Genomic DNA, 26296 nt, shown 5'->3' with positions numbered 1-26296 from the left:
CAACAAACGATACTGGAGAAATTGGATGTTCTTGGGCAAAAAATGAATCTCAATCTATATTATACACCACACAAAAGAATTTACTCAAGAGGGATCATAAACCTAAAGATGTGTGAGCTAAAGCTCTAAACTTTTATGACAAAACACAGGAGAAAATCACTATGACCTTGGGTTTATTAGAAATTTAAATCTCTGATTAAAAAACAGCACAAACCATAAAGTAAAAGTTGATAATGTGGACTTATTCCAAGTTTAAAAAAAAAATGCTTTGTTCTTCAAGATTTAATGATAAAATAAAAAGTCATGCTATAGACTGGGAGAAAAATATAAAGGACTTGTATCCAGAACTTATAACACACTCTTACAACTTCATAATAGGAAGATAAATAATTCAATAAAACATAGATAAAGATTTGAATCAATTTTTCAGCAAAGATAAAAGAATGGAAAATAAACACATGAAAAGGTGCTGAGGGTCATTACTCATCAGGGAAATACAACTCAAACCATAACGAGATACTTCCACACTTGCTAGAATGGCTAAATTCATACAGTCTGCTGGTATCCAATGTTGACAAGAACGTGGAACAAGTGGAACTCTCATTCGCTGCTGATGGGAATGTAAGATGGTACAGCTACTTTGGAGAAACAGGTTGACAGTTACTTGTAAGTTAAATGTACACCAAATCTAACCTAGCAATCCTACTCCAAGGTATTTACCAAAGGAAAACATGTTCATAAGAAGAATTTACTTGAGGCGGAACTTTCCAGAACGCTCGGTGAGATGCGGAGGAGCGGCAGCTGCCTGAGCTGCGCCCAGCAACACGCTCCTTCCTGCTCCCCCACACCGGCCTCGGCCCTCTCACCGGCTGTAGAAAATGGTGAAAGAAACCACTTCCTATGATGTTTTGGGGGTCAAACCCAATGCCACCCAAGAGGAATTGAAAAAGGCCTACAGGAAACTAACTGGCCTTGAAGTATCACCCTGATAAGAATCCAAATGAAGGAGAGAAGTTCAAACAGATTTCTCAAGCTTACAAAGTACTCTCTGATGCAAAGAAAAGGGAATTATATGACAAAGGAGGAGAACAGGTGATTAAAGAAGGTGGAGCTGGTGGTGGTTTTGGCTCCCCCATGGACATTTTTGATATGTTTTTTGGAGGAGGAGGAAGGATGCAGAGAGAAAGGAGAGGTAAAAATGTTGTGCATCAGCTCTCAGTAACCTTAGAAGATTTATATAATGGTGCAACACGAAAACTAGCTCTGCAAAAGAATGTGATTTGCGATAAATGTGAAGGCTGAGGTGGTAAGAAAGGAGCAGTCGAATGTTGTCCCGATTGCCGAGGTACTGGAATGCAAATAAGAATTCATCAGATAGGACCTGGAATGGTTCAGCAAATTCAGTCTGTGTGCATGGAGTGCCAGGGCCATGGGGAACGGATCAGTCCCAAAGATAGATGTAAAAGCTGCAATGGGAGGAAGATAGTTTGAGAGAAGAAGATTCTAGAAGTTCATATTGACAAAGCCATGAAGGATGGCCAGAAGATAACATTCCATGGTGAAGGAGACCAAGAACCAGGACTGGAACCAGGAGATATTATCATTGTTTTAGATCAGAAGGACCACGCTGTTTTTACTCGGCGAGGAGAAGACCTTTTCATGTATATGGACATACAGCTGGTTGAAGCAATGTGTGGCTTTCAAAAGCCAATATCTACTCTTGACAACCGAACCATCGTCATCACCTCTCACCCAGGTCAAATTGTCAAGCATGGAGATATCAAGTGTGTGCTAAATGAAGGCATGCCAATTTATCGTAGACCATATGAGAAGGGTCGCCTAATCATCGAATTTAAGGTAAACTTTCCTGAGAATGGCTTTCTCTCTCCTGATAAACTCTCTTTGCTGGAAAAACTCCTACCTGAGAGGAAAGAAGTAGAAGAGACTGATGAAATGGACCAGGTAGAACTGGTGGACTTTGATCCAAATCAGGAAAGACGGCGCCATTACAATGGGGAAGCCTATGAGGATGATGAACATCATCCCAGGGGTGGTGTTCAGTGTCAGACCTCTTAATGGGGCCAGTGAATAACACTGCTGGCATTTTATATGCAGTAGTGAATGAGTGAAGGACTATAATCATAGCTCACTACTTGCTATTGTTTTTGTTTTAATATTCAACTATAGTAGTGTTTTAAAAGTTAAATGAAGAATAAACTCAAATATAAAAGCTCTGACTTTGCCCTGTATGTATGATGACTTCAGTGTGCAAGATAAAGTTTAATACTTGTAAAAACTACTTAAAAAAAAAAAAAATCTCCCCTAGCATTTGTTAGGCCATACCTTGTAATTAATTTCAGCTCTATGTATATGAAACAGCTCAGACTGAAATGCTAGGTGTATGTATTGACTTCGGTGTATGACCCTTAATTGTTAAGCTATGAAGTTAAAACTTGTATTTAATTGGCAGTCAGACAAAGAATTTGTAGAGAAGTGTTGGTCTATAGTTAAGTGGGATTCATTGTAATGCCTCTGCATTTATTGCCTCAACTGTTACTTGAAGATGGCATGCTATGTAATTTGGCCTGTGGTATCATTGATAGAAAGGATACCTCTCTAAAGAAGGGGTTTATCATATGCTGCTGCTTGAGGGCTTGCACTTGTAGAACTGCATTCCCTTCTGCTGTGCCATCTTTTATATATATATATCCTGGTTATACTTTTTTTCCTTCTCTTTGGACCATGATAAGCTTCAGACTCGTGACTTCAGGAGCAGGGTAACTTAGAGTGAAGAGACATTTACGTGGAGACGTTAATTTGCATGTATGCGATAGGAAGGTGTTTTTTAGGTATGTTACAGGCTTACTTTAAACCATTTAACTTCTGCTCTGAAGTAACTGTAATTTAATGTTGGTAGTATAGCAAATTATGATGAATAGCTTTAATTGTATGTTTAAAAGTCATGTTCACAAGCTTAAATCTGGGTATCAGAATTAAGCAAATGAAATGTATGAATGTCTCCTTAATATACTGATTACAAAGCCAAAAAAAAAAAAAGAAGAAGAATTTACTTGAATGTTCATAACAGTTTTGTTCATAATGGCCAAATGGAAACAACCCGGTATCCATCAACTGATAAATGGATAAACAAATTGTGGTGTATCCATACAATGAAGTACTAGTCAGCAACACAAAGGACTTAACTATTCATTCACACAACAACATGGATAAATCTCAAATGCATTTTTCCTTGTTAAAGAAACCAGATGCAAAAGAGTACATTTTGTATGATTCCACTGATAGGAAATGTCAGAAAGCTGACCAGTAGTTATCAGAGACCACGGCTGGAGGCGGATGTTTGACTGTAAGAGATTATGAGGGAGTTTGAGTGATGGAAATGTTATATGTTGATTATAGTGGTAGGTAGCTACATGACTGTATATATTTGCCAAGACCCATCAAATTATACACTTAAAATTGGTGAATCTTAGTATGTGTAAATCACAATCATCTCTCCAGGTAATTCTGATATACAGCCAGGGTGGAGACCACTGACTCAAGCTCAAAACCTTCTATTTTATTGATGAGGAAATACCAACTCCTGGGAAGGGAAAGCATTTGAGAGACACCGAGTCAATGGGTATGCAGCAAGTGGGTGGGTGAGTGGGTGAATGAATTGATAATATGACTGAGTGAGGTTATTATAGATCAAACTTTAGAAATCATGTCGTCTTGCGCCCAGATCTTTCCCCCTGCATCAGGATTAAGGAAAATTTGAGAATTGGCTCTTAAAGGAGACAGAGAAAGTACAGGGGTCAGGGCAGCCTCAGACACAACCATGAGGCTTGTCCACAAGGTGGGTGGAGATCAGGAATGATGGGCTCGGGTATGGTGGGCTTGATTACCCCTTACCTTCCCTACCAAGCTTCAGGTCCCAAGACAGAATGCATTTGAGATGGGGTAGATGGACTAGGATTGGTATATTGGAATGGAGCCTGGCTATTCAGAATGGGGTCCAAGGATCAGCAGCATCGGCATCACTTGGGAACTTCTTAGAAATATGAATCTCAGGGCTCACCCTAGATCACTGAATTAGAGTCTAGAGTCTAGAGTCTTTAAAGTTTGAGTACTCCACTAGAGGACTTTGCAAAATTTTGGAGGCTGGGAGAGAGGACAGGGCCAGAGACCGTGTCTTATTTTTCTCCAGAGGCAGCAAACTATAAAGAGAAGAATGCTGGGCCAGGGGGAGGGGCAGGTCACTTCCCTTTCCTGAGCTTTAGTATTCTCATCTATAGAATGAACATATGGAGAATTCCTGCTCAGCATACCTGTCATATAGAGGAAGGGAAAAGGCAGGTGTGAAATCACCATGGAAGCTGTTGGCTGCCGACACACCTGCCACACCACGCTGTCCCCCTCTGTGTATGCTGTGTGATATGCTGGTTTTCATTCCTGGCACACACTGACCTCCCCAGCTCCAAGCCCAGGCCCAGACCCACAGTTGGAACTCAGTAAATTCTCATGGCCTGATGGCAGTTTCATGGCCATCTGCTCCCCCTTTCACATTGCTCTCCTTACTGGTTCCTGGAGGTGGATAAGAGCAAGCAAGAAGCCCCATCCCAAGTATGCTAAGTGGAGGGGCAGAATTACAAACAAGGATAGTTTGTAGGAGGCTGCTGAGGAGCGCATGTTCCTGGGGCCTTACACCTTCTGGTATCAGCAGCCGCTGAACCTCCTGAGACATCCAATAGTTGATTCTTGGGACAGCTGACCATTTTAACAGGAGCCTGTCCTACGCGTACATGGCGATGGTTCAAGAGACAGAAGGATCCTTTCAATTCCAGCTTCCTCTGAAGAGGAGGACTCAGGTGTAAGGCAGGACGGCAGCAGCCCTGGGGTCTTGGAGCCTGAGGGCTGGCAGGCCCCTACCTGGCGCTGGCAGTCGGATCTCATTCTTGCTGAAGAATGGCTAGTCCAACAGCATACGGCCCATAACATGTTTAATCCTTGGCCCCTATGGTTCTGCCACATGCCATGTGATTCCCCTGGCACACACAGTCACTGCCTGCATTCATCTTCCTCCCTCAATATACCAGTGTTATCCCTTTGGAACATGTTGTTAATCCCTCCTGCCTATATTATCTCTCTTCTCCTGCATTCCTACTTCCACAGCATCAAGTTAACTTGCCTTGCTTTCATTGCGACCCCCTGGCACTAACTGCTATTTCTGGAATGCCTGGGGACACCACTGGCATGAGCTGGCACTCACTCTGGCACAGGGAAGAATTCTCTGGTCATGGGCATGCTCACCCTCTATGTACTGGATAAAGGCTAAGGCATCTTTTCTGGTTCTCATTCCATGTGTGAACTAGGAGGCATTGTCCCCCTGCCTTTTTCATGTTCCTGCAGGGGCAATTGGGATTGATTTCATCTAACTGTACTGTTCTCAGCAGCAGTAATGTCTATATTGCTCTCAAGCCTAATATCGTCAAAACAGAACTTTTGATCCTGCTTCCCATCTCAGTAAGTGGCACTGTTATCTACTCACTTACTTACTTAAGCCAAAAACTCAGGTACAAACCTCAATCCCTCCCTTTCCTTCATTCCCCACATCCAATCCTGCTGGTGCCCCGGTGACCTCCATGTTTCCAAATCCAGGGAGCACAAGTCTGTATCAGCTTCCTGCGGCTGCTGTAACAAATGACTACCAACTTGGTGATTTAAAACAATAGAAATTTATCCTCTCTCAGTTCTAGAGGCCAAATGTCTGAAATCAATTTCACTGGGCCAAAATCAAGATGTCAGCAGGGCCATACTCCTCTGGAGGCTCTAGGGGAGAACTGCTTCCCTGTCTCTTCGAGGTTCTGGTGGCTGCTGGCATTCCCTGGCTTGTGGCCGTAACACCCGAATCTTAGCCTCTCTGGCCACATCACCTCCTCTTCTGTCTGTGTCAAATCTCCCTCTGCCTCCCTCTTATGAGGATATATGCATTTAGGGCCCACCTAAATAATCTAGGATAATCACACCATCTCAAGATCCTTGATTCAATCACATCCGTAAAGCGCCCCCCCCCCCTTTTTTTTGCTGTATGAGGTAACATTCACAGGTTCCAGAGATTAGAGTGTGGATATATTTTGTTGGTAGTGGGGGTATAACTTAACATGCCACCTCATCTTACTCAGCAGTTAACCACTGTCTTTGAAACTCTTTCTTCTCTGGTCTTCCATGCCATTTCCTCTTTTGTTGGCCACTCCTTTTCATTTGCTTTTATAAGACTCTATTAGCAGGATTTCTATCATCCACTCATTTGTTCAGGATGAAAACCCATGAGTCATTTTTGCTTGCACTTTCCCCTCATGCCCTTCCTTAGCCAGCCCATCAGACAACCTCTAAACTGTAGCCCAGGTCTTCCATCCTCACTTCTCCCCAGCTCACTTCTATTTGCACGACTGCTACCTTTGTGGTCCAAACCACTCTTCTCCCTCACCCAAAATAGACTCTGTGACCAAAAGAATGTATCAGAAGGTCCAGGTGCCTGTTGAACATCCTCTCAGCCTCTCTCTGATTCCATCCACGATTGCAGTGAACATTTCCAGGAAGGTTTCCACTGAGAGTGTCTTAGCTCAAGTACATGATGTGTGATTTCTTTGCTTACTATACTAGGGCTTCTCCGATGCCACAGTGTGGGACACCAGCAGAGTTCTTCACAGCCCAGCGCATGTGCAGCCTGGAAGCATGGCAGGGGAGAGTCAACACTGCTGGGCCACTAGGGAGATGGGAGTTGAGGTAGAAATGCTTCTCTCTGTGGACATAATGTGGAGAATTCTGAGAGGTATTCCATGTCCTTCTGAGAAAGTTTCAATGAGATTAGCTCTGGTTTTATATGATGGGAAACAATTCAGTAATGCATATTTGTATTGGCTTTTTCTGTTTTCCTCTTTACTCTCCCTGGTCCTTCATCCTTGATACCTGGGATCACTTTCCAGATACACTGCCTACCCATGAGTCTTTACTTCAGGTCCTGCATTTGAGAGGAACCCAGGCTAAACCAGTGAACTTTCCAAAATGCAAATCTGAACATGATTCCAAGGCCCTCCCTCCCCCCTCAAAACCTTCCAAAAGCTCCTCATTGGTCTTGTGCTAATGGCAAAGCTCTTTCTGTGACTGACAAGGGTCTGAAAATTTGGTCCCTACCTGACTCTCCAGTACCATTGTCTCCACCCACTTTTCCACTTCCCACCCCAGCCTCACTGGGCCTCCTATAAGTGTCCTTTCCTCTCTGAAATTTCTCTCTCCTCAGGACCTTCAGGAGCTGGTCCTTCTTGGAGCTCTTTCTTCCATGCTCTTCTTCTAGATGATTCCAGTTTATTCCTCACCTCTCAACTCAAACATCATTTTCTCAGGGACCTCCCTTACTTATGGATCAGGTAACACTCCCCATTACGCATTCTTTTAGCATAACTTTGGATAACTTTCGTTCTCAGAAATGTTTATTTTGCTTGAAGTTTTCCTTTTATTTGTGTTATTATATGCCTAATGTCTGTCTCCCTCATTAGATGATAAGCCTCAGGAGGATAGAGACTGTTAATTTTTGCTCTTTAGTTATCCTCAAGGCCACACCTAGTGCAAGGCACACATCATAGGCATTCAATATTTGTTGAGGAAATGAATGAATGAATAAATTAAAGCATAATTATTCCACAATGTTCGTGGTATATATAACACCACATTTCTATATTCTTTTCAAACAAATTAAACCTGGCTTCAGCACTCACCAACCAATATCAGTAACTTTCAAGACTCCTCCTAAGCTTCAGTCTGAACAAATGCCTTAGGCTTACAGAGTCCTGGAACGCAGAGTGGGCTCTATTGTTTACTAGGTGAAGGAAGTCACCCCGCCCCATTCCTTCTTGCTCAGCCTTGATTGAGTGTACAGTCCATTCCAAGGTTCATGGCTCTAACAGGTACTCTACTTCTCCCTGCCAGCTGGCCCCACAGGGACCTTCACCTTGATCTTCAGTGACTAGTCTTCACAGCCCCCACATAGCCAGGCCATTGGGAGTCCTGCTTCCTGGAAATGGGCTCAGGTCCATACACCTGTCCTTCCCAAGAAGCCTGAAATGCTGTTCTCTTCAAAACCTGCAGAGACTCAAAAACACTCAGGTGCCAGCTTGTTTTGCCCTTCTCAATTCCAACACACTCCCCTTTCCTTCTCAAAGGGTCTTGTGATCCCAGGTGTCATACTCAAAACCTAGAACCTCAAAGGAGCTTGCTTTCCTTTACTGGGGGCAGGGGGGGTTGGTGATACAGCAAAGCATCGGTTAGTTTTTCCCCTCCTGTGTGGTGGCAGGGTAAGCTTCCGGCCTTCAAAGTTATGTTTTCCTAAAGATGGACAGAATAATATTAAAGCACTTACAATATTGAATTCCTAATGACTCAATGTGTTACATTTGCATACAATTGTAGGTGGTTCACCGATATCCTCAAGCCCCACTGTGCCTCATGACTACATTACTTGGCGCCTTCCTTGATGTGTTGCTGTCCGTGGTGCTGAAGCATCATCGAGCTCAAAGGTGAGATGGTTTCTCCTATTGGTTCACTTCTATGCAACCTTCCCCAGGACTCACACCTTTTATTATTTACTTTTTTAAGTGAAAGATTTTTAAAAACCTATTGCAGCAGAAATAGAATCAGGCCTCTCACTTCCCAATGTATGTAGCTGATTCTTGTACTTTGGGCAATTCCATCTAAAATTTTCCTTCTGGGAAGTTAGGGGAGGGTTGAGGCCCCTACCCCATGTGCACCCTGTTTACGAGTGTCACTGTGTTTGAGAGAGATGCTGAGATTTGGGTGGGGGAGGGAGTGTGTGCTTAGTCAATATGAAGCCTGGCTGATCTCATTCATTTTCTTTAGCTAGATGCTGAGTATAACCTGTCCACTTTGTTGTCTGTGCTAGAGGCCTCTGAGTCATCACCTCCTCCATCTGTCCCACCCCCACAGCCTGCAAGTCATCAAGGCTAGTTCAGAAGTGTGTTCATTCACTCTCCCCCCATCCTACCACTGTGACTTTGAGCAGACCCTCAGCTCTAAATCACAGCCACAGCTTCTCCTGCATCTCCTGCCTTCACATTACACCTGTTAATCAAGCCTCCACATAAGTCAGGAGGCTCCCCACTTTGACTCTTACTTAAGTGTCAAGCCCAACTCCTTGCCATGGCCTCTTGCTAACCACCATGCTTGGTCCTTCCTCTATGCATTTGTATATGCTGTACCGCCTGCCTTCACTACCTTCACCCCTTTGTTTAGCAAACTCCTCATTCTACACCCAGTTTAAAGGGCCCTCTTCCCTGGAGCCTTTACTGACCTGTGCATCCCTGGGCCCCACACAGGTCCACACCCCCACCGCCCGCAACCACGCCCCCCCACAGCTTCTCTGTCCTCCTCTCTCAGTTCCGGGGCAGGATTATGATAGTCTCATCATTCTACCCTCTTCATACTAGGTCCAACAAATGATGGGTGCTCAATAAAAATTTGCTGGAAGCATAGTTAGCTAGTAGATTTTGTCTGTCTTTTATCAATTGAACCTCCCTCAGAGATCAACTTCTCCCATCTCTATCTAGCAACCATGTTGGAAACTCCTCCTAGCCTCACTCCCTATCATGTTAATTTATTTAACTCATTTCTTCAAGAGCACATTGCAGCTGGCAACTCACCTCTCATCCCCTGGCTTTCAGAAGCCGGAAGCTTGTGTCTATATCACCTCCCAACTCACTTTGGTTTCTCTCTCTAAGAGCATTCCAGTCCCTTTTGCTTTCTCATAGATTACTGTATTTAAGAATGCTGCTTTGTTTTAATATTGGAGTCTGTGGCCAGAGAGGGTGAGAGACCCGTTCAGTTCATAAGGCCAGGAAGCTGAAAATAGTCTTCCCCTGGCCTGTACTCTGCTCCCCCACTTCTCTCCCTCTCCTGGCAACCAGGAGCTAAGATCTCCCCAGCATGTGCCCAACCCTCAGCCTGCCTAAAATGCTCCATGAACCAAGCTCAGAATGAGAAAATCAAGCAAATATTTACCTAATGCATAGAGGAGAAGGAATTCTCCCCCAGTTGGAAATGAGTCTTGATATATTCCTGCAGCTATATCTCATTCACTCAGGCCATAAAACTCTGAGCCTGAAAGCCCTTTTGCCCTAGGGCCCGGGAGGGATGAGGATCTACAAGAGCCACTGCCAAGGGTGGAGGCAGGCAGATAGTAGGGGCTCAGAATTCTTGAGCCTCCTGTTGTATGGGATGGAAGTATTCCAAGTGTTATGAATTTGGGGTTCGAGATGGGAACTCTGGGTGGGTGTAGGGGCCAGTTGTGGATATAATGGTGATAGAAGAAAATGATACAGGAGTGGGGTGCATAATTCCACATGTGAGAAAAGAGAAGGTGTTCCAAAGCAATGGAAAGATAGTGAGATGGGTCAAAGAGTCCAGGGTGCATATAGGAGAACAGAAGGTCCTAGATATGGGGTAAGAGTTTTAGGTGTGGATGAAGGGGAGCATTCTAGATTTACGTATCAGGAATACAGTTCTAGATGTGGGATAGCTTCGGAGAGGGCAGAATTCTAGGTGTGACAGATGGGAGTACAAGGGTATTATGCCTGTGTTTGTGTGTGTGTGTGTATGTGTGTGTGTGGGCATATGTGTGTGTGTGGCTTGAGGCTCACAGACCAGGAAGCAGGCTGGTCAGCACGTGAAATGCTGAAGCAGGTGAAAGCTAACATGGGAAGGATTTAAGACAGGGCAGAGGGTAGAGCTCATGGCAGAAGTCTGCTGCCCTGAGAGCTTGAGATCATCTGGGGCAGCTCCTTGCCCACATTGCTCTCAGAGCCCTGTCCATGGCTCTGTATACAGAGGGCCCCTTCAAGACTCTAGCAGCTGGGCACCAAGCAGTCTCTCTACTCATACTATGCGTCCCCACTCTTGGTACTTGCTGTGTTGGGATACAGAGTAAATCCTTTCCAGAATGTGTTCCAGAAACCCAAGTAAATGAGATGACCCCAGGAAGGGGAACAAGGGGAGCCTGGGAGGGGCAGCAAGTGCCCCAGGAACATTGCTGATGGGGCTGGAGAAGATAGGGACCTTGGGGCCTGGGGGTCAAAGATGGCACCCCTGAAATGGGCTTTAAAGGACAAAAAGATTTGGGTTTGGGGGGGATGTATTATAGCAAAGCAGTGAGAATGAGGAGGTTGAGATGGGGCCTGGGGCGGTGGAGGGGGAGCAGTGGAGAGGTCAAATCAACCACAGCAGATGGTTTGGATGATCCTGAGGGGATTGCAAGCTCACATGTCTGAAAGAGCTAGGCAGGTGATGTGAAGCAAGCCAGGTACAAGATGAAATTAAGAAACGTGGGGATGGACAAATGGGAGAGTGCCCCAAATAGCTGAGGACCTTCAAGATAAGAAGTAAAATGAAACACTGGGCAGGTCAAATGAAATCTGGCCCATGGACCACCAGTTTGAGATCCCAAGAGAGTAGCAAGTGCTTTGGCTGATGAGGGGTGTATGGCAAAGGCCTTGGATGCCCAACCCAGCTGTAGAAGAACATTCTGCAATAAGGCCTAACTGCCAAGGACCACAGGGCAACAGTGCTTTCTAGATGGTGCCTTCCCCTTTCCTCACAAGGAGCTAACATTTTATTGTAGACTCAGCACAGTTGGCCTTGGACCCATATTTTGCTTGCTAGATGACCTCGTTCCCTCTCCATCAAGATCTTCCAACCTGAGGACCCCTCAGCCAAGCCCCCTTCCCCAAATGCCTCCCAGGCTGGTCTTGCTTTGTGTATAGAGCATCATCTCCTAGCCCATTACAACACTCCAGAGCACATTTCAGAGCTGACTCAGGCCTGCCTGCTTCCTTCAGGCTTGGTCCTTTGGGGTGTGACATTCCCCCCTCCCCTTCTCCCACCTCCCAGAATCACCTAATCCCTTTTCATCCCCCTCTGGCGAAGGCAGAGGAGGGCTCCAGTCACCCTAGCTCCCATTGTCTGTGCTCCTTGAAACGTTTAAAGGGATTAGGGGCTGGGGGCTGGGCCTGGTTGCCTTCAGGGATGTGTGTTCAGTGGGGGAGAAGATGAGATTCCCCTTCCTTCCATCCCACCCGTCCAGAAGGGCTGGTGAGTGCAAGATAGATGGCGTGGATAAGGGGGCATCCAATTAATTCCAATTTAAACCCAATTTGGTCCCCTTTATAATTAGAACAGCAGGCATGTTTTAATAGTGGATTATCTCTCCCAGGCAGTCGTTTGTCATTGCTCTTTCTCTGCACTGGGTCTTCTGGACCACCCCACCCGGGCAGAGGAGATGGAGCTGGGGGAACAGGGTGGGGCATAGATGGGGAGATCGCTGGGCATGGGTGCACAGAGGAGAGGTGACCACAGAGGCTCACGCCCCATCTTAACCCACGTCTTGCCTAAGAAAGTCCTGCTCTGTGCCTCAGTTTCTCTGGCCATAAAATGAGGAAGGGGCATGTCAGTGAAGATTCTTTACTCTGACATCCATAGAATAGGAGAGAGGAGAAATTGATGGTAGATCTAGAAGGTGTGGTAATAGGGCTCAAAAGGGGAGTCAGAGATATGGGCACTGCTGTGTGACCTTGGGTGAGCCATTGACCTTTCTGTGCTTCAGTTTTCTCACCTGGCAAATGGGGACAGTGATGATGATAATTATGACAGAATATATCATTTACAATAATGTCTTAAAACGGCCCCATAGCACATGTTTTCAAGTGAGCTCTCACAGAAAAGGCCTCCATCCTCCCTCCACTCCACCAGAGGAGTGTCCCTCTCCACCCCATTCCCTGCAGAGGCCCTTTGGGGACACACTAGGAAAAAACCACAATCAGACATGGGTAGCCACAGGACACCGGCCGCCCTAGCTTGGCTCTGCAGGGGCTCAGGACGTTCAGAGGGGACTTCAGATATGATCCTGAAGATTCCAAAGCGCTCACCCCCAGGCAAAACAAACCCCCCTGCCCACCCCGCAATTGCAGAATAGATGCTTGAGTTGAGTCACTCCTGAGGGCTGTCAGGGGCAACTGCCTCTCTCCTGGCTCAACCTTGTGAGTCCTTTGCTGTTTGGCAAGTACATTTCCAGTCTACGTCTCTTTGGGCCCTGCCCACCCCTCGAGTTGATAAGGTGGCTGTCATCATTATGCCTGCCGGCAGGTAGGCAAACTGAGGCTCAGAGAGGAAAAGGTGATGCTTGGGGGTCAGTTGTTCTATGAGGCAGAGAAAGTTTGTCAGCCCCCCGTCCTGAGTCCAGCCTTGCCTGGAGCCCAATCCCCACTTGGCAGACGAGGTACCCCAGGTACCCAGCTCCAGCTCTGGACCAATGGCTTCTGGCTTTTTCCCTGGGGCAGGGACTCTATCCGACTGGGTCAGAGCCTACTCCATGTGACACAGAGCCCCTGGCCCACAGATCTAGCCTGCCACCCTCTCCCTCCCTGCCCCTCAGCCCCAGGACCTCAGCCACCGCCTGTGGCCTCACAAATCCTCCCAGGGACGTCTGGGTAATTACGAAATTCTTCATTTACTGATGACACTTTCCATTACCCAGAATGAACGCAGCCTTGTTCCCTCCCCACTGCCCAGGCAGAGCTGTTCCTCATGTCGGTGGGATTGATGGGCCAGGTTGGGATTGGTACATCCCTCCTCTGGGCCTCAAGACAGCTGCCCCTGCCACCAGATGCTTCATCCTGTGGCACTGGCTCTCTCCTCCACCGAGGGCAGGGCTCTGTGCTTGGCACCCCCACATTGAACCCACACAGCCATCCCCCGGCCCACCATTATTCCCCTCTCTTGGCCATAAGGAAATGAAGGCTCAAAGAAGGTAAACCACTTTCCTGAGTTCACAAAGCAGATGAGTGAAAAAAATCTCAGCTCCTCACCACCGACTCTTTTCCCCCACAAAAGCCCCATTCTTGAATCAAAACATTTGAGAACCCCTGGTTTTATAACCAAATGCAAAAGGAAAGCCAAAATACCTGATCCTTGCTCTCTGAATCTGTCATGGGGTCACTCATGAGAGGCCAAGTCACGCCAGCCCAGGATTGAGATGGGGGTGGCGGGGGGAGGTTAGTCAGGGCTCCTAAGCTACAGCGCTCTGCAGGACAGTCCAGGAGGCCTGGCTCAGACAGGCCTTGGTTTCTGTTTCTAGCCCATCAGCTCCATTTTGGTGCCTGGAAATATTTGGAGTAGCTGGAAAAGAGGCAGGATTAGATGGCCCACAAGCTCTTCCTCCCCTGCTCAGGCTCTCTGTCACCGTAAGGCGCTGTAACCCGCGTGGGGAAGTTCCTCCTTAGAGCTCATGTGTCTCTGACTGCACTGGGCAGGGCTCCTGGACTAAACCGTGGAAAGTCCTAAATTTGTCGGGGGAGGGATGCTGGAGAGGGAGGCATGGGTTTACCTGCCACAGCCTCTATAAGGCTGGAAAAATGAGGCTCTTGCCAGAAAAGGTTTTTCTGTCCTGAAGGAATTGCAAAACAGCAGGGTAGCTTATTTATATATACGAATATATGCATGAATATACATGTGTGTATGTGTGCGCATGCACGCGCGTGTGTCTATGCTTTGTGATATTTGTGCAAACTTAACACACAGCATGGAAGCTTAAAGTTGACAAGTGAAATGTAGTTAGCAGGGTGTCCCTTATTCCCAATTTATGACTTCACCAGGGACTCATGCAGGCTGCAGGGCTGGGGAGCTGGTGGCAGGGAGAGAACTGGTGACCCAGGCACCAGTTGAATTATGAGTCACAATCTATAAACCATCACGTGCTGTGGATTGCGATGATATTTATTACAATCTGACCACTCGCGTTTCAAAACTTTGTTTCGCACATGGGGAGGAGAAAGGGACCTAAAAAAATCTGTTTTAGAGCCAGCTGCCCTCGGCTGCGGGGGGTCAGCCTGTGGCCTGCAGACCTGGGGATCGACTGACATCCCCAGCTCCCCCCTTCACATACCCCTGTGCCCCCAACAGCGGGACCCAAAGAAGCTCAGTCCATTTTGTTGGGTAAAAACTTCATTTATTTTTAAGGGTAGGATGCAAAAGAAGGATGAAAGGAATCTACCATTTACTGGCCTCCTCCTATGTACCAGGCACCATGTGAATGTACGTTCTTCATAACAAGCCTGAGAATGAAACCCTCTCACTCCCCCATTGACAGCCGGGGAAGGCGAGGCCCAGAGAGACGTACTGTTTTATTCCTAGAGACAGCACAGAGGAATTGTTAGCTGTGTGCACTTCGGAGCAGTGACATGTGTGACACTGGACAAGGGACTAAATCTTGCTGACTCTCAGTTTCCTCAACTGAAAAATAATAGAAATTATGTGAGACAATGTGTGAGATGAGCATTTAGGAAGATCCAGTACACAGTAACTAGTTATTGGGATTATTATGGTTGATAAAGCTAATGGTAGATTTGTAACCAGGTGTGTAGGGCCTCAAAACCCCAGAACTTTCCACACCATCACCCTGTTGGGATGAGTGGTTCACTCAAGCCCCAGAGCCAGGGGGAGCATCACCAGGGAGCCCAGTCTTGTGCTTTCAACTTCTCTCCCCTTGGGGTCATTACCCAGGCATCTCCTTTACCTGCCTGCTTGCTGGCTTCACTTGTATGTGTGTGGGGGGCATCTCACCTCGTCCCTTCACAGGTTTCACAAAGCCCAGTGAGCCCTGAGGTTTGCAGAGCACAGTGAGCCCAGACCATTCTGCCATCAAGTAGTTGGGAGCATTGTAGGTCCGTCACGGCCGCACAGTTTCCTCCCCGGTAGAACTTCTCAGAGCCTTCTTACACCATGAGGCTTGTTATGGCTCAGTGAGAGGGTATATAGCTTGAAGGGTTTCCTAATTTATTGACCGGGGGAGTTTGGGGAGGAAGGAACCCCTAAAACATGTTCATGTTAACAATTCTTTCATGGAAGGGCTGTTTCTTGGGCTTCAGGGTGCAATCCCCGCTTTCTGCATCACTCATTGTAACTTTGGAAACCCCACTTGGCCTCTTATGACTTGAAGGGCATCCCTGGATATATTTGGGTCAGCTGGAGGCCAGAACAGAAGGTGGCAAGCAGGAAAGAAAGGATCAGAGCCACGCCGGGGTTAGCCAAGCACAGACCATTGTGTGTGCCTGGCAAGCACCTTCCCTCCCTAGACCTTTAGTTTCCCCACCTGTTAGGTTGGATGAGCTCGAAGGGTCATCCAGTTCAGGCTTTGTGTGCTCTGGCATCTGCAGGGCAGAAGGAGTCCTGACTCCTCGGGCTGTCTGCTCCAGCCCTCCTCCAGCCCCACCCGCTGCTTCGCCCCTGCCCCACCCCAGGGAGAATGACAAAGGAGCCAACAGACCGACCCAGGCTTAATGCAGCTGGAGCAAATTAATAATTGATGCACAAAGAGACAAGATCTGCCTCGAGGGATGTGAGGAAGGGGAGGGGGCTGGGGCACATGAAGGAGAACAGTTCTGCTCGGGCTCCGGCTGGGTGCAGGGTGGTCTCTTGTGGCAACAGGACATTGCCCAGGCACCTGGGAGGTGGCTGCCCTGGGACCCCTGTCAGGGTCTGCCCAGTGAGACTTGAGGCTACGGCCCTGGGGACCCTGCCTTGGCCATCAGTGAGGTTAGGGTGTTGGGGGTTGTTTCTGCTTCAGGACCACAGGGCCTGGCCTAGTTGGAACCTGGCCCTGCCCCATGGTTTCTTCAAGTTGGGTGGCCCTGGCGTGACGTCACCAGAACATGGGGCAGTGGAAAGCAGGGGGGCTTAGGGGACTCTTGGGGTGGGTCTGGTCTGGGACCCACAGGCTGCCCCCAAATGGCTGTCCACACCCCTGGCCTGGGAAATCTGCATATCTGGGCTAGTCTGTGACCTTGCAGCAGGACCCAGGCCAATCCTTTGTCTCTCTGGGCCTCTGCAATGTTGGGGGGGCAGAGGGGCAAGTGATTGCCAGCCTCTTCGGTCTTGCTCACGCCTCAGTGCTGAGCCCGAGGGCCAGCCTGGCACAGCATCCATCCTAGGAACAGAGGTGGAAGGTGGAGGGGGCAGTGGAGCCTGGTCTATCTCAGAAGGTCCCCTCCTAGTAAACATTCAAGCCAATTTGTCCCTTTTGGGAGGGCGAGGGGTATTCCAGGAGCTGGCAAGCCCTCACACGCTCAACACGCTTGCTCCCAGGATTCCAGGAGTGAAGGGGTTGTCAGAACGCATCAGCTCCATCCCCAGGACCGTCACTACCAGACACAGCAGCACAACACGAGAAGAATCACTTGCGTTTATTCTCTGCATTACATCCTGTGTTCTTGCGAACCTGTGCAACCGGCCTATGGCAGCAGGCAGAACCTCTCCTTGCTCGGCCCGCCCTCCCCAGGGCCCCTGCTGGCCCTCGGGGGGGTGGGGGAGGCAGGACAGTCGGTCCTCCCTGCTGTCCTCATGCTGAGGCTGCTTGACAGTCAGATCCGCCCGGCTGCTGGGAGGGAAGGAGTCTATCAGGCTGAGGGGAAAGGGGAGAGGGCAGCCCTGTTTCCCGGTGGCCAGGGAGAGAGCTGGGCCAGGAGGCAAGGCCAATCACAGCTGCCCTTACTCTGTGCCGATGTGGGGCCAGAGGATCTGGGTCGCCTCGTCTAAGCCTCACAAGCACCCCAAAAGGTGAACATTATTTGTCCCATCTTACACAAGGCCATGGAGACCCACTTGTCCAAGTTGGCAGAGCTGGTATGGGAAGGGCCAGGACCTGTCCTCTTAGAATCCCTGTCCGACTCTAGAGCCTGTCCTCTTATCTACTCATTCACGTTCATTCGGCATTCATTAAATAAACATTTCCTTTTTTTTTTTAAAGATTTTATTTATTTATTTGAGAGAGAGAGTGAGAGAGAGAGAGAGCACAAGAGGCAGGAGCGGGAGAGGGAGTAGCAGACTCCCTGCCGAGCAGGGAGCCCGATGCGGGGGGACTTGATCCCGGGACTCCAGGATCATGACCTGAGCCGAAGGCAGTCGCTTAACCAACTGAGCCACCCAGGCGCCCTAAATAAACATTTCTTAATATCTGTTCCACACGTACTCGAGCCTGACCGTGCATTAGAATCTGGGGCGTTGTTGGAAGCCTCATGCCCCAGCATTTGAAGGGAAGGAAACCACACGTGCAAAGGCCCATAGGGGAGGGGAAGTACCACCCACTCAGAGAAAGGAAGATGTGTATGGCGGGAGCCTTGAGTTAGAGGCAGGAGCTGTGGAGGAGGCAACAGAGACTCCCAGGCCACAGCGAAGAGTTTGAACTTTACCCTCGGTCGATGGATGGCATCAGAGGGTTTTAAATAAGAAGGTGGCATAGCCGGGCCAATGTTCTGGAAAGATCTCTTTAGCTCTGGAGTGCCGCATGGGTTGAAAGGGGATGGGAACAAGGGCAAGGCTGGAGCTAGCTGGCATTCATGCCGGTGAGGGTGGCAAGAACCCGCCCCAGGGGTGCAACAACTGAGGACAGATATTTAACAGGTGAAATATGTACTTCATGCTTCCTTGGCCAGGAGCAGATGGGAAAGTCAAGGTTGGCCCCTGGGACTCGCTTTGGGTAACAGATGAATGGTGCATGAAGTTAGCAGGCTCCAGACAGGGAGAAGCTCGGTGATTTTGGGACAGCTTGGGTTTGAGGTTCCTGAGGGACCTCCAGGTAGAGGTGTCTGCCCATCACCAAATATCCGGGGTTGAAACTGGAGAGAGAAGCCTGAGCTGCGAGTGGAAGCTTCAAAGGCACCAGCATGACGGAGGTTGTATCTCCAGGGGCACAACCCCAGAAGTTGTACAGGAGACAGGTGTTGGGGGGGGGGCTGTAGCGGAGCCGTCCCACCGGCTTCCCTGGAGTCCCCACTCGCGCAGTTGGCTCCCTGCGTCACCTGGCGGGGCTCTGCCCTGCCACCGCGCTGCCCCACACCCATCCCAGCCCCCTCGCTCCTCGGGAGAAAATCCCAGGCGCATTCCACACAGTCTCAGAGGGACCCCGACTTGCCCAGGGCAGTCCCCTGCTTCGTGGTGGCTCTCCTCCCCTTCCTGCCTCCCTGTATCCTCCTCACAGCGCTTCTGGGGTCATCTCCCCCCACCAAAAAAAGTCCCTTGCCCTCAAATCCTTGTCCCAGAGTCAGCTCTGGGAGGACCCTGCAGGAGGCCAGGGCCGGGAGTGAGGACAGGACCTTCATTCCTCCTCAGGGCCACTGAGACCTCTCCCCTGACCCCTGCCTGCCAAGAGCTCTGTGCCTATTGCCTCCAGCAGCTCCCCCTCACCCCACTCTGCTTCCCTTTCTGCCCCTTGGACGTGCTCAGCGAAACCCCGGGGGCTCGGGGAGGCTCACCACTGGCTGCGCTGGGCGGAGTGGTGCGGGCTGTGGCCGCTAAGGGCGGCTGATGGCAGGGGCCGCGCGGGGCTGGAGAAGGAGCAGCAATTAGCTGCTGCCGTGAAGGCCGAGACAGGGCGGCTAAATGGGCCCATTAGAGGGCATTAGTGAAGCAACTGGACGGGCCTGAGCTGAGACGTTCCCCCTTCCCTCACTGCCTCGCTGGGGCTGCGGCTGGGGCTGGGGAGCTTTACCTGAGACCTGTCAGGGACTGTGCCCCCCAGTGAGAGCTGCTTTGAAGGAGGGGGTGCCCCTGTTCTGCAGCCACAGCCCCCGGAGGCGGAGTGCGCATCTGTGGTCATTTAGAGCCGCTTGCCGAGTGACGCCCGGCCAGATAATGGCTTTAATGGGGCCTCGTACGCAGAGCACTTAACACACTTCCCAGAGCGGGGGCCCAGACGTTAGCTCATTAGCTCAAACCTCTGAGGCCCATTTCACAGATGGGGGAGGGGGAGGGACCCATGAAGTGACCTGTTAAAGGTTAACCACATGGTTCTTTGTCCCAAACCAAGCCTATCTGGCCTGGCCCCGGAGACCCTCATGCCCCCAGAGACCCTCATGCCCCCTGAGACCTGTGGGACTGGGTTTTAGTCATCTGTAGCTCCAGGGTCTGGTGTGCGCCCGGCATGGAGCAGGTGCTTCTCAAAGTGATTGCTGAGGAAGATGAGGACCCGGCAGCTGCTGAAGCCCCCAGCCCTGGCTTCCCGATGCCCTGGCTGCATAGCGTGGTGTCGTGGAGTCCAGCAGACGTGGGCTGGAATCCTGGCTGGATCACCTACTTACTGTGTCCCATGGCCAAATTACTTCATCTCCCAGAGCCTCTATGTCCCCACCTGTGGAATGGGGCTAATGAAGGACCTGCTCCCAGGGTACCGAGGGTTAAATGAGACCCCGTGAGCAGAGAGCTAAGGGGGCACTTAGCACGTAAGTGTGCCAGAAACGACGAGGTGTCACCTTCGCTTTCATCATTACCCTCTCAGACAGTGGGTGACAGTGAGAGTGCTGGTCTAAACAGCAGTCGCGGCTACTGGAAGGTGACCCAGGGCTGGACTTGCAGAAGCAGCAAGAAAAGAGGAGGGAAGACTTGGAGGGAAAGCCCAGGCCGGCTCCATGGCAAACTTTCTGGTCTGTCCTCCAGACATGCAGGGGTGGGGCTCCACAAACTCTGAGGGCACTGCAGCTCTAAAAGCCTCACACGTGACAAGGGAGGGGGGCCCTGCAGGGGAGGGGCCGCAGGACGGGGACAGCCCGGAGGAGCAGGTCTGCGTGAGGGTGGCCCTGAGCCAGGGCCAGCAGCCATCCGTGGCTCTGAGAACATCCCTGCTGACACTGTGTGCCCAGCCCACCCATCACAAGGTGGAGCCATGGAGGTTTGGGGACAGGGGCACCAGTTGTCCTCAGCTGCCCCTCCTGGAAGGGGGCTGCTTGGCTGGGGAGGCGGGAGGGGGGGGAGGGTGTGGAGGCTTTGCTGCAGTTGGGCTGTGCTCACAGCAAAAGCGTCTCTCCCTCTGGGCAGCGGGAAGGGGCCCCCCGCCCCCAGCACTGTCACCCTGCCCAACTCCGGAGGAGCCCCTCATGTTATGAATATGGAATAAACCTGCCAATCCCCCCACTAATCTCCTCTTGTTTTCCTCCTCTGCACCTATTATTAAATTCCAGTTGTGTCTGGGCAAATAGAGACCGGGTCCTCTCTCCAGTGCCCAGAGGGGAAACTGAGGCAGAGGAAAGCTGGTGACTTGCAACCAACTGAGAGTCACTGCAGTTCTGGGGGGATCTGAGGATGGAGGGTACACAGATGACCCAAGCGTGCCCTTGAGAATGGAATGGAAGTGCACCTGGGCCCCACATTGTCAGTAACCCACTCTCCTTTCCTGCATCTCCTCTCATCTGCCCCTTTCAGGACCCCTGCGGGGAAGGCAAGAGGGAGAACTAACAGGCCCTTTCCACAGGTGAGGAAATTGAGGCCCCTGGAGGAGCCACGCTGTGTCAAATGCTCTTACTGAACACTGTTTATTTTTAATGAAAATCATGAACAGTAAACCTCAAAGACAATATCTCAGATGCCCTGAACCTCCAAGAGGGAGTTGTTTTGTTCCTGGTATTTGACAAACCACCAAGGTTGCGGGGTTTCCAGAACTTGTCAGTGCAGGATCAGGCTCTGCGGGGCCTCTGGCAAACCACAGGTGGCTTAAGGCACGCAGTGGGGTAAGTGGGTTGGGGGCGCCCCTGCTGGGTTGGCTGCTGGTAACTCTAGCCTGCCTTCCTGCTCTCTGATCCTCAAGACCAAAGGGCAGGCTCTGGATCTCTCCGCTCACTGGGTGGCTCTGCCTCCTTCCCCCACTGGAGCCCTTCCAGCCTGGCCTGCCTCCTGCAGGTTGTGCGAGCCCAAGGCCAAGGAGCCCCGCGTGCCATAGCAGGGTGCGAATGTTACCCTGGACTTGTCCAGAGCACACCACACCCGGCACCGTGCGGGTCACCATTCCCACCTGGCTTTGATGCCATTTGAACAAAGGAGTCTACCCTGCTGAGGGCAAACGCCACCCACCCCGCGTCTCTCATCTGCTAGCACGTAGTGCCTGCTGCTAGGGCCACCATGAGGACCGGAAGGAGTGCAGGTAAAACACTTGGCCTGCACCGGGCCTGGGGGAGCTCTGGGAGAAGGGCAGCCCTGAGTTCTTTGTTGTCAGCATTCAGTGCTGTGCTGAGACACCAGGGGGAAGTGCACAGGACGCACGGTCCCCGCTCTCCGACGCACGGTTGGTCCCCGCTCTCCGGGAGCGCAGACCTGTCTTCCCGTCCCTCAGGTGAGGTCAGCTCGGGTGTGGCCTCCCCCGGAAGACTTCAGCGCAGCCCAGCCTAGCCTGGAGCCTAGGTCAGGACCCGGTTCCCCTTACCCCTGCCTTGCTGCTCCAAGTCTGTCTTCTCCTCCAGGGGCCGAGGCCATTAGCCAGGGGCCAGGTATGGACTGAGAGGGTCCCTGGCACACGGCACAGAGCAGCAGCTAAAGAAGCATGTAGAATGAATGACCGTCGAGCTTCTGTCTTCCTCCGGTACCCACCTGTTACTGCTTTGTGAATGTGGGCCCAGTGCTGCATGTTTATTTTCCTGACCTCACTTAGTCCTCACGAGAGCTTGGAGGGGGCCATTGTCTGAATTTTACAGGTGAGGAAGCTCTGAGATGCTTGTGCTATCAGCCGGGCTCTAACTAGAAGAGAAGGGCCCTCTAATATTTACGACAGAGGGATTTAGTGCCGGGGAATTGGTTTCCCAGGTGGTGGAGGAGCTGCGAGGTGCTGCCGGGGTGCTGGCATTCGCAATGGTGCAAGGCGGCGGCCACCCGAGGCTGGAAGCCAGGGAGGAGCTGGGGCCTTGTGGGCACGTCCTGCCGAAGCTGGACTCACGCAGGAGATGCCACCCAAGGCAGAGGGGGGGGGAGAAATAGGGCTGGGTCAGGAGCACCAAGCCCAGAGGGCTTCCCCCAGGTCCACGGTAAGAAGTGGTCCTGAGGCTCTGTTCCAGGCCTGCCTCACTTCCACCTGGGCTCCCCATCCCCTCACCCCAGGGTGCCCCACCTCTGCCCTCTTCACCTGGGCTCTGCCCTTCCTGCTGGCCCCAGCCCCTCAGCCCCCTGAGTCCCAGCAGGGCGGCCAGCGTCCTGGATGGGCCGCCTCCCGTTCCGGTTGCCGGCCGCCGGCCGCCTCCACCAGGGACCCCCGCACACAGTGGGTGCCACATGGCTCCGTGCCAGCCCCAAAGATGCTCATCTCCACTCCCCCTGGCCACAGCGCTTCATGGTGTGCCACCGTCCCTGGCTGGCAGGCCTCAGAGCGGCCACTCCCAGTTCTGCCCTCTCCCGGGCCCCAGGAGTCCTGCTCGCGAGGCACGGCTCCCACGGGCCTCCCCACGTGCTGTGGCTCACCCCCACGACAGTGCATCTCCTTTGACCACCCCCCCCTTCCGCTGTCAGAAGCAAGCATGTCACACAGCTGTCTCCAGCCTCTGTCCCCACTGCCCCCTGCCCCACCCCGCCACCCCCACTGCTGGGGAAGCTCGGCTCTTGTCGAGGTCTCCTGTGACACCCAGCTGGCCATCCCACTGCTGTCCTCGTCTTCCTTAGGGCCCAGCAGCATCTGGCCCAGATGTGCGTTCCACGAGTTCCAGCACACGGTAGGCGCTCACTGCAGATTTGTGGAGCGAATGCATAATCCCAGGGTACTCATCAGAAAACGCAGTCCCAGGAGAAGCCTGCCATGTGGTATGGTTACACCGCTGGGGACAGCTGAGCCGGCCCGGGTCCCCTGCATGGCCTGCCCTGTCTCCATCTTGTCCGCTGGGGCTCGGGCCCGATGGATGGCTGAGCGGAGAGGGCGGTGGGGGGCAGGAGGCCTGGGAGCCCCGTGGACCTGCCCGTAGACCCTCCCGCCCGCGCCTGTCCACCTGTGATAGATGCTTCAGCTCTGAGGTTTGCTCTTTATTCCTCCCCTCTCTCTCTTTTTCTCCCCACTGGGTCTTTTTAGGCAGTAATTACAGCCAAAGTGGACAATCTGTCTTTTTATTTTTAGGCTTTGACGCTCAGACACCAGGCCCTGGACAGCGAGCATTGCTTAGAAATAGGGGGCTCACACCCAAGTGAGGCTCTGTCGGGTCTGATGGTGCGTGGGGGTGGTGGGGAGAGGTGGGGTGTGGGTGCACAACCCTGCAACAGGCTGGGACGTGGGGAGAGCTTTGCCCGGGGATCCAGGAGACCTGGGGTCTGGCCCCTTCTGCTCTGTGACCTCGGGCAGGTCCCTGGCCCTCCCCGCGCCTTACTGTCCAGCCCAGGCACAATGAAGGGAGGCCCAGATAAGCTCCACGGGTTTCCAGATGACGTCTCCAGGGCGGAGGGCCCCAGGGCCGGTCGGGAGGGGCTTTCCTGGAGTCACTGTGCTGAGAGATAACAGGAAGGATGAGCCAGGCCCAGAGAGACACCTGGACGGGGGCTATCCTGCCAATGAGTGATGGTCCTACGTATTGTTAGACCTTTCCTCTCCTCCTCTGTTTCTTCCTGTGGCTCTCGCGTTGTCATTGTCCCTAAGTTATATCTGGGTCATCCTTCCTCCTCGGGCTGCCCTCAGTCGGCTCCCCTCCTCACGTAGGGCTCGGGGGCCACACCATTCCACCCGCACAGGCTGATAAACAGGAGGCGCCGGCCGGGGGCCTCTGGCTCCAACAGGCCCAGCTGTTTCCTCAGGGTGCCCGGGCCTCAGCCCAGCTGGCCTGACTGCCCCTCCCCTGCAGGCTGCAACCGTGACCATCTCCTCAGGGGGGTCATCCACATATCCACTCACACATTCACTTACTCATTTAAAAACATTCGGTGGCTGCCAGGTGCTGGAGATAAGCCATGAACAGATGAGGAGCTTTCTTCCTAGTTGGAAGAATAGACAACAAAATCATAACCAAATGGAGAAGAAACTTTAGATAAAGATGACAAAAATAAGAAGCGAATGGCATTGGGAGTTGGGCAGGGCATCTGTTTCTGGCCTGGTGGTCCGCTCATTTACGCTAAAGCGGCTTAGGAAGACCGTGCTGGCTGCTGGCAGGGGGCTGGGCTCTGGTAGAAGAGGCCAGCTGCCCACCCGGGAGATCAGGAACTTGGCCTACATCATTCTCCCCCTCTGCGGCTGCGTTAGGAGCTCCCAAGCCTCTGGGAGCGTTAGGAGAAATCCAAGCTCAAGTCCAAGATTTCACGGAGCCGAGTCCTCCCAGAACCATTTGGCTTCTCTGGGCACGTAGGTCCAGGCCTGTGATGGGGGTTCTTCCCCCTTTGTTCTTCAGGGGCTGTGTCAGAATCGCAGAGGGCTGAGCAACAAGGCTGCCTGTGGAGAAAAGTCCAGCCGTGTGGACATGGCCCAGGCCCCATGGACCGCTGGTAGCAGAGCGGGGGCCGTGCTGTCTTCCCTGCACCAAGGGCTCTAGGCCTTGTGTGAACAGAGGCTCAGGAAAATGGAAGGGGAGGGGTCATGAAGGATACAATTCACAGCTGCCTTCACCTCCAGGAGAAGGTGGTGGCCTGTTCTTCCAGCTTGGCCCAAGGGCAGGGGGATATTCGGGATCTTTGAGGCCAGAGTGGTGGGAAGAGGCTAGGAGATAGGATGGGGCCCAATCCAAACAGCCCCAGGCCTGCCCCATCCTAGGGTGCCACAGCTGACCCCAACTCCCAGCGGCAGGCTTAGTCAGAACTTATCTCTCAGGCAAGTCCCTGGGCCTCAGGAAGGGATTGGGACAGCAGGAGGAAACAGCCCACCCTCGAGGCCAACGGCACCAGCTGAGCTCTGAGCCCGGGTGGGAGGATCCTAGTCAAGGTGGCCCCTGGACCTCCACTTGGAGTGTTGGGGTTGGAGGCTGGACAAGGCAGCTTGCAGGCTGGCACTGAGCGGGTGTCCAGGGAGATCAGGAAAGGAGGTTCTTCTGTTCGGGCAAGGCCCCCTGTCTGAGCACCACAACCACACAGCGACCTTTCATCCTATGCCCTCATCCTGCCAGGCAAGCAATAACAGAGCAAAGAGGTATGGGGCCCTTATGCCATGCCAGGTACTGTTCTGAGCAATTTAAGTGCGATAACGCTGTTCATTCTCGAAACCTGTGATGCTCCCATTTTACAGATTGAGTAAACTGAGACCAGAGCTACACAACAAACTTGCCTGAGGCTGCACAGCTGTACATGGCAGAGCTAGAATTTGAGCCCAAGCAGCTTGTCACTGTCTGTGTTTCTAAGTGCCCATCTCCCCGCAGCCTCAGAGCCTCAGGCTGCAGCACACATCCAAAGGTCAAGAGAAGGTACGTGTGTGCGGCATCATAACACGAAACACACAGTGAACGGGCTCCTGCCAGCGCCCTCCTTCCTG

The 26296-nt window shown here is 51.6% G+C and overlaps 1 pseudogene across 1 annotated transcript; it reads left to right on the top strand.

Annotated features, from left to right (window-relative positions):
• The first annotated feature begins 863 nt into the window (after window positions 1-863).
• LOC118017787 lies at window positions 864-2316 on the top strand (annotated as a pseudogene). The gene has a single exon (XR_004681238.1). The product of XR_004681238.1 is annotated as a dnaJ homolog subfamily A member 1-like (transcript).
• The last annotated feature ends 23980 nt before the right edge of the window (window positions 2317-26296 follow it).

The sequence above is a fragment of the Mirounga leonina genome, unplaced genomic scaffold, assembly GCF_011800145.1.
Source record: "Mirounga leonina isolate KUSES-001 unplaced genomic scaffold, KU_Mleo_1.0 Mir_106, whole genome shotgun sequence".
NCBI classification, from domain to species: Eukaryota; Metazoa; Chordata; class Mammalia; order Carnivora; family Phocidae; genus Mirounga; species Mirounga leonina.
Note: the sequence above shows the minus strand (reverse complement) of the source record. Positions and strands in the feature narration are given on the sequence as shown.